Below are 9,299 nucleotides of genomic sequence, written 5' to 3'. Positions count from 1 at the left end.
ATGCTATTATGGCAAATAATTCCCTTTTGTGGCCCCTATTATAGACCTTTTCTCTTTGGAAGTCAGCATTGAGTTGCCTCATTCAACCTACCTTTAGCATTGGCCTCTCTCCTCTTACTAACGATCTGGAGGGTGGTTGCAGTTAACCAATTCCTAACACGTATTGGATTTTTGTATGGCACATGCTCTTGTGCAGTTTCAGTACTGATTCCTTCGGTCTCTGCTCACAATTTTTCTGGGCCTCCTCCTTCTTGCCTAAGCAGGTTGAACCTGTTACTCACTTTGATTGCATACTGGGATCTTAATGACATCAATCTTCCTCTGAATGGCTACATGCTTGATCTTGCTTAGTCTAACCCTGATTTGGCTACTAGGAGTTGGTGATTAGACCCATAATCTGCGCTTGGTAGTGTTTCTGCAGAGAAAATTGATCCCTTCCGTTTTTGCTGGCAGAGAATGTAGTCAATCTGGTTGCGATGCTGTCCATTTGGAGATGTCTAGGCATAGAAGCACCACCTCGGCTGGGTGAAGGAGGTGTTGGTGATTCTAAGCTTGTACTCATGACATACCTGCACAAGGTGGTATCCAGTTTCATTCCTCTTCACTAGGCCATATCTGACGATCACTCATGCATCCTCTTCTTCTCCAACTTTGTCATTGAAGTCACCCATAATGTAGATAATGTCCTTTTCTTGAGGTCCTGTTGAGTGTACTTTGGACCTGGGCATAGAAGTACTCAATGTTCTGTTCTGAAGCACCTGCTGTTGGTGCATAGACTTGGATGATGGTCACATTCAGGTTTCCCTCTGATGCGGATGGACATGACCACATAACTAATGTACTGAGGGGTCTGTACGCACCTTTCAATCATTTTGTTGGTGACAATGTATTTCTGTCCCGTTGTCGGAGTATTAAATGGTGTAGTCATCTGAGCTGATATACCCAGATCCAATCCAGTGCCGTTCACTGACTTCCACTAGGTCCACATTCGCTCTTTCCATTTCCCTCTTGATAATGTCCAACTTTCCAATTTTCATCGCCCTCACGTTCTGATGGTACATTATTCTTTTTAGCTCAAGTAGCCCTTTTCTACAGGACTACTTGAGTAATTGGGCCACCATTTGAATTTCCCCCTCTTGCGTCAACCATGTCCTGATTATGTCAGTTCTAGCCTGGAGTCCCTAGTCGAGCACCATATTTGAAGCATATTGTTTCTGATTCAAAGAGTTTCATGGTGAAAGTTTCATGAGGTAGATCACCAGGTCTTTCGCCAACCTATAACACATTAGCACACAACCGGTGCATTTGGTATGTCATATTTTGCCACCCTACAGGCTCTTTCAGCCAGCTATTGAAAGGGAGGTGGGACATTTATTAATATACAAAATACAGAAAACTGATACATGGATATAGGAGAATTTTCTGCTGTATGAACATTGGGCATGCTGACTTAAACCCAATGTTGTAAAAATATTCAAAAAACAAAGGGTAAATTTTGCTCAATTTTACCCCTAATGAAATTCTTTTTGTCAGTAGGTGACTGACAATTTTACATTACTGGAATAACTAGCGCCATGCATTGCTGGTATAACTAGCATCATACATTGCGGGTATACAGTGGGTACGGAAAGTATTCAGACCCCTTTAAATTTTTCACTCTTTGTTTCATTCCATTTGGTAAATTCTAAAAAGTTAATTTTTTTTCTCATTAAAGTCCACTCTGCACCCTATCTTGACTGAAAAAAAACCCAGAAATGTAGAAATTTTTGCAAATTTATTAAAAAAGAAAAACTAAAATATCACATGGTCATAAGTATTCAGACCCTTTGCTAAGACACTCATATTTAAGTCACATGTTGTCCTTGTGATCCTCCTTGAGATGGTTCTACTCGTTCATTGGAGTCCAGCTGTGTTTAATTAACCTGATAGGACTTGATTTGGAAAGGCACATACCTGTCTATATAAGACCTCACAGCTCACAGTGCATGTCAGACCAAATGAGAATCATGAGCTCAAAGGAACTGCCCAAGGAGCTCAGAGACAGAATTGTGGCAAGGCACAAATCTGGCCAAGGTAACAAAAGAAGTTCTGCATTACTCAAGGTTCCTAAGAGCACAGTGGCCTCCATAATCCTTAAATGGAAGACGTTTGGGACCACCAGAAGTCTTCCTAGACCTGGCCTTCCAGCCAAACTGAGCAATTGTGGGAGAAGAGAATTGGTGAGAGAGGTAAAGAAGAACCCCAAGATCACTGTGATTGAGCTCCAAAGATGCAGTTGGGAGATGGGAGAAAGTTCCACAAAGTCAACTATCACTGCAGCCCTCCACCAGTCGGGCCTTTATAGCAGAGTGGCCCGACGGAAGCCTCTCCTCGGTGCAAGACATCTGAAAGCCCGCATAGAGTTTGCTCAAAAACACATGAAGGACTCCCAGACTATGAGAAATAAGATTCTCTGGTCTGATGAGACGAAGATAGAACTTTTTGCTGATAATTCTAAGAGGTATGTGTGAAGAAAACCAGGCACTGCTCATCACCTGTCCATTACAATCCCAACAGTGAAACATGGTGGTGGAAGCATCATGCTATGGGGGTGTTTTTCAGCTGCAGGGACAGGACGACTGGTTGAAATTAAAGGAAACATGAATGCGGCCAAGTACAGAGATATCCTGGATGAAAACCTCTTCCAGAGTGCTCTGGACCTCAGATTTGGCCGAAGGTTCACCTTGCAACAAGACAATGACCCTAAGCACACAGCTAAAATAACAAAGGAGTGGCTTCAGAACAACTATGTGACCATTCTTGACTGGCCCAGCTAGAGCCCTGATCTAAACCCAATTGAGCATCTCTGGTGAGAACTGAAAATGGTTGTCCACCAACGTTCACCATCCAACCTGACAGAATTGTAGAGGATCTGCAAGGAAGAATGGCAGAGGATCCCCAAATCCAGGTGTGAAAAACTTGTTGCATCATTCCCAAGAAGACTCATGGCTGTATTAGCTCAAAAGGGTGCTTCTACTCAAACTGAGAAAAGGGTCTGAATACTATGACCATGTGATATTTCAGTTTTTCTTTTATAATAAATTTGCAAAAATGTCTACATTTCTATTTTTTTCAGTCAAGATGGGGTGCAGAGTGTACTTTAATGAGAAAAAAAATGAACTTTTTAGAATTTACCAAATGGCTGCAATGAAACAAAGAATGAAAAATGTAAAGGGGTCTGAATACTTTCCGTACCCACTGTAACTAGCGCCATACATATGATGCCAGTGGTCATATACATAATGCCACAAGTAATTGTTACACATACTGCTCAGATCAAGTTTTAAAAAGCTCCCATTACCACTCCCTGATCCCAGCTAAGTCATAGAGAAAGGGTCCCAAGTACGAAGACCGTCCATTACCCACATGGGGTGTCCACATTCGCTGTGGGAACTTTTCATTGAAGTTCATAGTAATTTATAATGTTTAATTCATGCGAGAGAAGCTGAATAAATACAATCTCTTAGGTTGGGAATATTTCCTGTGAGATGGATGGGAGCGTGGGTCACATTGTGATCGGCGCTGGTAGAGGAAGACCCCGGCTGCTGCTAAGAGAATGGACGCAAGTCAAGACTCAATGGCTCCTTACATGACCTCATGCGCTAATAAAAGGCTGCTCTCACCATGCAACCAATAAGTATGGTGGCCGGGGTCTACCTATCTATAGAAGAGCTGCGGCACCAGGAATATCAATGGCCATGTCAGGTATTACAGTTGCCCTGATGGACATGGACTCTTTCTGGTAGAAAGCTGCCATATTTTACTTATGGTTTTTGGGTAACGCTGGGTAGATACTATGTCATGGCCAAACTCTTCTGCAGACGCCATAGTGGTGGCCAACACAATGTGTCTCTGGTGCTTGGTACGTAGACTGAAGGCAAACACAGTCAAAACCAGTATGACGACTGGTCTCTAGGATCCCAAGAAGAGCTGCAGCAGCTACACCAATATCATCAGAGAACCAATGGTTCTCCAACTTTTCCTTTGTCATATTGGGTTTGTAGGCCTAACCATTGGCCAAACTGTATCTGGTTGGAAAAAACCCAACCATATCATTGGTGGTGGTTGTGGACTTTCAATGGCCCCTGGCCAATATGGGGCCCCCAGGGCAGCATGGGAGCAGGAGTCAGGGCCCCAGGCAGTCCTGCTGCTGGCCATTGTGTGAGAAGCATGCTGCACAGAGCAGGAAGTGAGGGCCCTGAGCCTGCCATCCCCACCCTGACCGCATGGCTGCAGCACTGAGCACCCAGCACCATGTGACTAACTCCAGCATGTAGCCCCGGCCGCGGAAGGATATGCTATAGAGAAGAGGGAAAAACACAGCACTGAACATCCCCGCCGTGATTTCACACCGTCTCCTCGTATCCTTCCGTCAGAGAGAGGCGCCCCCTACTGGAGGCTGTGTGCAGCTGCCAGCGCCGTCCTCTCACTCTCGTCTCCAGGACAAAGAGCTTCCCGCAACCCTCAACTCCACAGACGGAGCCGCCACCCGGGAGCTCCCGCCGGGCCGGAAAGGTTTGTCTTTTCCCGGGCTCTCCTCGCCCCCCGCCCGGACAATGAGTCCCCCCACATGCTAATGAGCCGCTGACGCCACATCCGATCTTTCTCGGACGCCATTTTGGCCAGGGCAGGATCGGAGCCGCGGTGTATTGTCTGGAGGAGGACCCCGGCCGCCGGCTCCCGCCTCATCCTCCTCCTCATCTCCCGCCGGGGCCTGCCGCCCTCTCTTTGCCGGCCGGTGAGGGGGAGCTAGACAGCCGACAACCGGAGGTAGGTGAGGGCCCGGGAGGAGGGGAGCGGCGCCCCGGGAGCAGGAGCCCCGGAACCAGCGTGTATGGGTGCCGGCATACAGAGGGGGATATGCCCGTATACACCCATTATATATGTACCCTGTGCACAGAGAGCTGCTGTGTGTCCTCGCATACAGGGGTTGTGCACGGAGTGTGTATATATATATATATATATATATATATATATATATATAATTACGCACCATGCCCAGTATGAGAAGTGCACTGTGTATGTATGGAGGCACCGGACATCTCATGTCAAATCGGTCCCAGAGTGCGGGACTCTACGTCAGATCCGCTCCGGCGTGCGGGACTCTACGTCAGATCCGCTCCGGCGTGCGGGACTCTACGTCAGATCCGCTCCGGCGTGCGGGACTCTACGTCAGATCCGCTCCGGCGTGCGGGACTCTACGTCAGATCCGCTCCGGCGTGCGGGACTCTACGTCAGATCCGCTCCGGCGTGCGGGACTCTACGTCAGATCCGCTCCGGCGTGCGGGACGCTACGTCAGATCCGCTCCGGCGTGCGAGGACTCTACGTCAGATCCGCTCCGGCGTGCGAGGACTCTACGTCAGATCCGCTCCGGCGTGCGGGACGCTACGTCAGATCCGCTCCGGCGTGCGGGACGCTACGTCAGATCCGCTCCGGCGTGCGGGACGCTACGTCACCTAGCGCCATTAGTTCCACAGCACTTTACAGACATTATGGACTCTGTCCCCATTGGGGCTCACAATCTAAATACCCTATCAGTATATCTTTGGAGTGTGGGAGGAAACCCACGCAAACATGGGGTGAACATACAAACTCATTGCACACGTTGTCCTTGGTGGGATGTGTACCCAGGACCCCAGCACTGCAAAGCAACAATGCTAACCACTGAGCAACCGTGCTGCCCCTTATTGTGGGGTGACACTGCATCACACCGCCCCTGTATAGGGGGGTGGGACACTACATGACACCGCCCCTGTATAGGGGGAGTGAGACTCTACATGACACCGCCCCTGTATAGGGGGGTATGGGACACTACATGACACCGCCCCTGTATAGGGGGGTATGGGACACTACATGACACCGCCCCTGTATAGGGGGGGATGGGACACTACATGACACCGCCCCTGTATAGGGGGGGATGGGACACTACATGACACCGCCCCTGTATAGGGGGGGATGGGACACTACATGACACCGCCCCTGTATAGGGGGGGATGGGACACTACATGACACCGCCCCTGTATAGGGGGGATGGGACACTACATGACACCGCCCCTGTATAGGGGGGATGGAACACTACATGACACCGCTCCTCTATAGGGGGGATGGGACACTACATGACACCGCTCCTCTATAGGGGGGATGGGACACTACATGACACCGCTCCTCTATAGGGGGGATGGGACACTACATGACACCGCCCCTGTATAGGGGGGGATGGGACACTACATGACACTGCCCCTGTATAGGGGGGGATGGGACACTACATGACACCGCCCCTGTATAGGGGGGGATGGGACACTACATGACACCTCTCCTCTATAGGGGGGGATGGGACACTACATGACACCTCTCCTCTATAGGGGGGGATGGGACACTACATGACACCTCTCCTCTATAGGGGGGGATGGGACACTACATGACACCTCTCCTCTATAGGGGGGGATGGGACACTACATGACACCTCTCCTCTATAGGGGGGATGGGACACTACATGACACCTCTCCTCTATAGAGGGGATGGGACACTACATGACACCGCCCCTCTATAGAGGGGATGGGACACTACATGACACCGCCCCTCTATAGAGGGGATGGGACACTACATGACACCGCCCCTCTATAGAGGGGATGGGACACTACATGACACCGCCCCTCTATAGAGGGGATGGGACACTACATGACACCGCCCCTCTATAGAGGGGATGGGACACTACATGACACCGCCCCTCTATAGAGGGGATGGGACACTACATGACACCGCCCCTCTATAGAGGGGATGGGACACTACATGACACCGCCCCTCTATAGAGGGGATGGGACACTACATGACACCGCCCCTCTATAGAGGGGATGGGACACTACATGACACCGCCCCTCTATAGAGGGGATGGGACACTACATGACACCGCCCCTCTATAGAGGGGATGGGACACTACATGACACCGCCCCTCTATAGAGGGGATGGGACACTACATGACACCGCCCCTCTATAGAGGGGATGGGACACTACATGACACCGCCCCTCTATAGAGGGGATGGGACACTACATGACACCGCCCCTCTATAGAGGGGATGGGACACTACATGACACCGCCCCTCTATAGAGGGGATGGGACACTACATGACACCGCCCCTCTATAGAGGGGATGGGACACTACATGACACCGCCCCTCTATAGAGGGGATGGGACACTACATGACACCGCCCCTCTATAGAGGGGATGGGACACTACATGACACCGCCCCTCTATAGAGGGGATGGGACACTACATGACACCGCCCCTCTATAGAGGGGATGGGACACTACATGACACCGCCCCTCTATAGAGGGGATGGGACACTACATGACACCGCCCCTCTATAGAGGGGATGGGACACTACATGACACCGCCCCTCTATAGAGGGGATGGGACACTACATGACACCGCCCCTCTATAGAGGGGATGGGACACTACATGACACCGCCCCTCTATAGAGGGGATGGGACACTACATGACACCGCCCCTCTATAGAGGGGATGGGACACTACATGACACCGCCCCTCTATAGAGGGGATGGGACACTACATGACACCGCCCCTCTATAGAGGGGATGGGACACTACATGACACCGCCCCTCTATAGAGGGGATGGGATACTACATGACACCGCCCCTCTATAGAGGGGATGGGATACTACATGACACCGCCCCTCTATAGAGGGGATGGGACACTACATGACACCGCCCCTCTATAGAGGGGATGGGACACTACATGACACCGCCCCTCTATAGAGGGGATGGGACACTACATGACACCGCCCCTCTATAGAGGGGATGGGACACTACATGACACCGCCCCTCTATAGAGGGGATGGGACACTACATGACACCGCCCCTCTATAGAGGGGATGGGACACTACATGACACCGCCCCTCTATAGAGGGGATGGGACACTACATGACACTGCCCCTCTATAGAGGGGATGGGACACATGACACCGCCCCTCTATAGAGGGGATGGGACACTACATTACACCGCCCCTCTATAAGGGGGATGGGACACTACATGACACTGCCCCTGTATAGGGGGGATGGGACATTACATGACACCGCTCCTCTATAGGGGGGAGGCGGACACTATATGACACCGCTCCTGTATAGGGGAGGCGGACACTATGACACCGCTCCTGTATAGGGGAGGGGGGAGGCGGACACTATATGACACCGCTCCTGTATAGGGGAGGGGGGGAGGCGGACACTATATGACACCGCTCCTGTATAGGGGAGGGGGGGAGGCGGACACTATATGACACCGCTCCTGTATAGGGGAGGGGGGGAGGCGGACACTATATGACACTGCTCCTGTATAGGGGAGGGGGGGAGGCGGACACTATATGACACTGCTCCTGTATAGGGGAGGCGGACACTATATGACACTGCTCCTGTATAGGGGAGGCGGACACTATATGACACTGCTCCTGTATAGGGGAGGGGGGGAGGCGGACACCATATGACACCGCTCCTGTATAGGGGAGGGGGGGAGGCGGACACTATATGACACTGCTCCTGTATAGGGGAGGGGGGAGGCGGACACTATATGACACCGCTCCTGTATAGGGGAGGGGGGGAGGCGGACACTATATGACACCGCTCCTGTATAGGGGAGGGGGGAGGCGGACACTATATGACACCGCTCCTGTATAGGGGAGGGGGGGGGCGGACACTATATGACACCGCTCCTGTATAGGGGAGGGGGGGGGCGGACACTATATGACACCGCTCCTCTATAGGGGGGAGGCGGACACTATATGACACCGCTCCTGTATAGGGGAGGCGGACACTATGACACCGCTCCTGTATAGGGGAGGGGGGAGGCGGACACTATATGACACCGCTCCTGTATAGGGGAGGGGGGGAGGCGGACACTATATGACACCGCTCCTGTATAGGGGAGCGGGGGAGGCGGACACTATATGACACTGCTCCTGTATAGGGGAGCGGGGGAGGCGGACACTATATGACACTGCTCCTGTATAGGGGAGGGGGGCTGACACTACATCACACCATGCCTGAATAGTATAGGGGGTGATTTATCCATCTTTCTGTATGGGGGGTGCACTACAGCCCACCCCTCCTGTATTGGGTGTTTGGTGGGATCCCTCCTATATGCTGATGCACCCTGGCCTGCCGGGTGATGGCCTTGGTCGCTGTCGTCATGTCACGTTGTTGTCATGTAAATTGTCGCACACGTGTGATGTGTAACTGGCGCTGAACTAGTTAC

At 51.4% G+C, this 9,299-nt stretch overlaps 1 protein-coding gene across 2 annotated transcripts in view; it reads left to right on the top strand.

The window, feature by feature from the left end:
• The first annotated feature begins 4,299 nt into the window (after nt 1-4,299).
• The window catches only part of ADNP (activity dependent neuroprotector homeobox), a 34,780-nt gene continuing 29,780 nt past the window's right edge, over nt 4,300-9,299 (top strand). The window contains exon 1 of one of the 2 annotated variants that reach the window (XM_073682724.1): nt 4,300-4,554. The gene's annotated coding sequence lies outside the window, so the exon portion shown is untranslated. Of the gene's footprint in view, nt 4,555-4,620; nt 4,810-9,299 lie in introns of those variants that run through there. The other variant, XM_073682723.1, reaches the window with a different exon arrangement.

The sequence above is a fragment of the Phyllobates terribilis genome, unplaced genomic scaffold (assembly GCF_046119375.1).
Source record: "Phyllobates terribilis strain yellow unplaced genomic scaffold, ASM4611937v1 Scaffold_5__5_contigs__length_657084704, whole genome shotgun sequence".
In the NCBI taxonomy this organism is placed as follows: Eukaryota; Metazoa; Chordata; class Amphibia; order Anura; family Dendrobatidae; genus Phyllobates; species Phyllobates terribilis.
The sequence above is the reverse complement of the archived record's forward strand: the minus strand, read 5'-3'. Positions and strand labels throughout refer to the sequence as shown.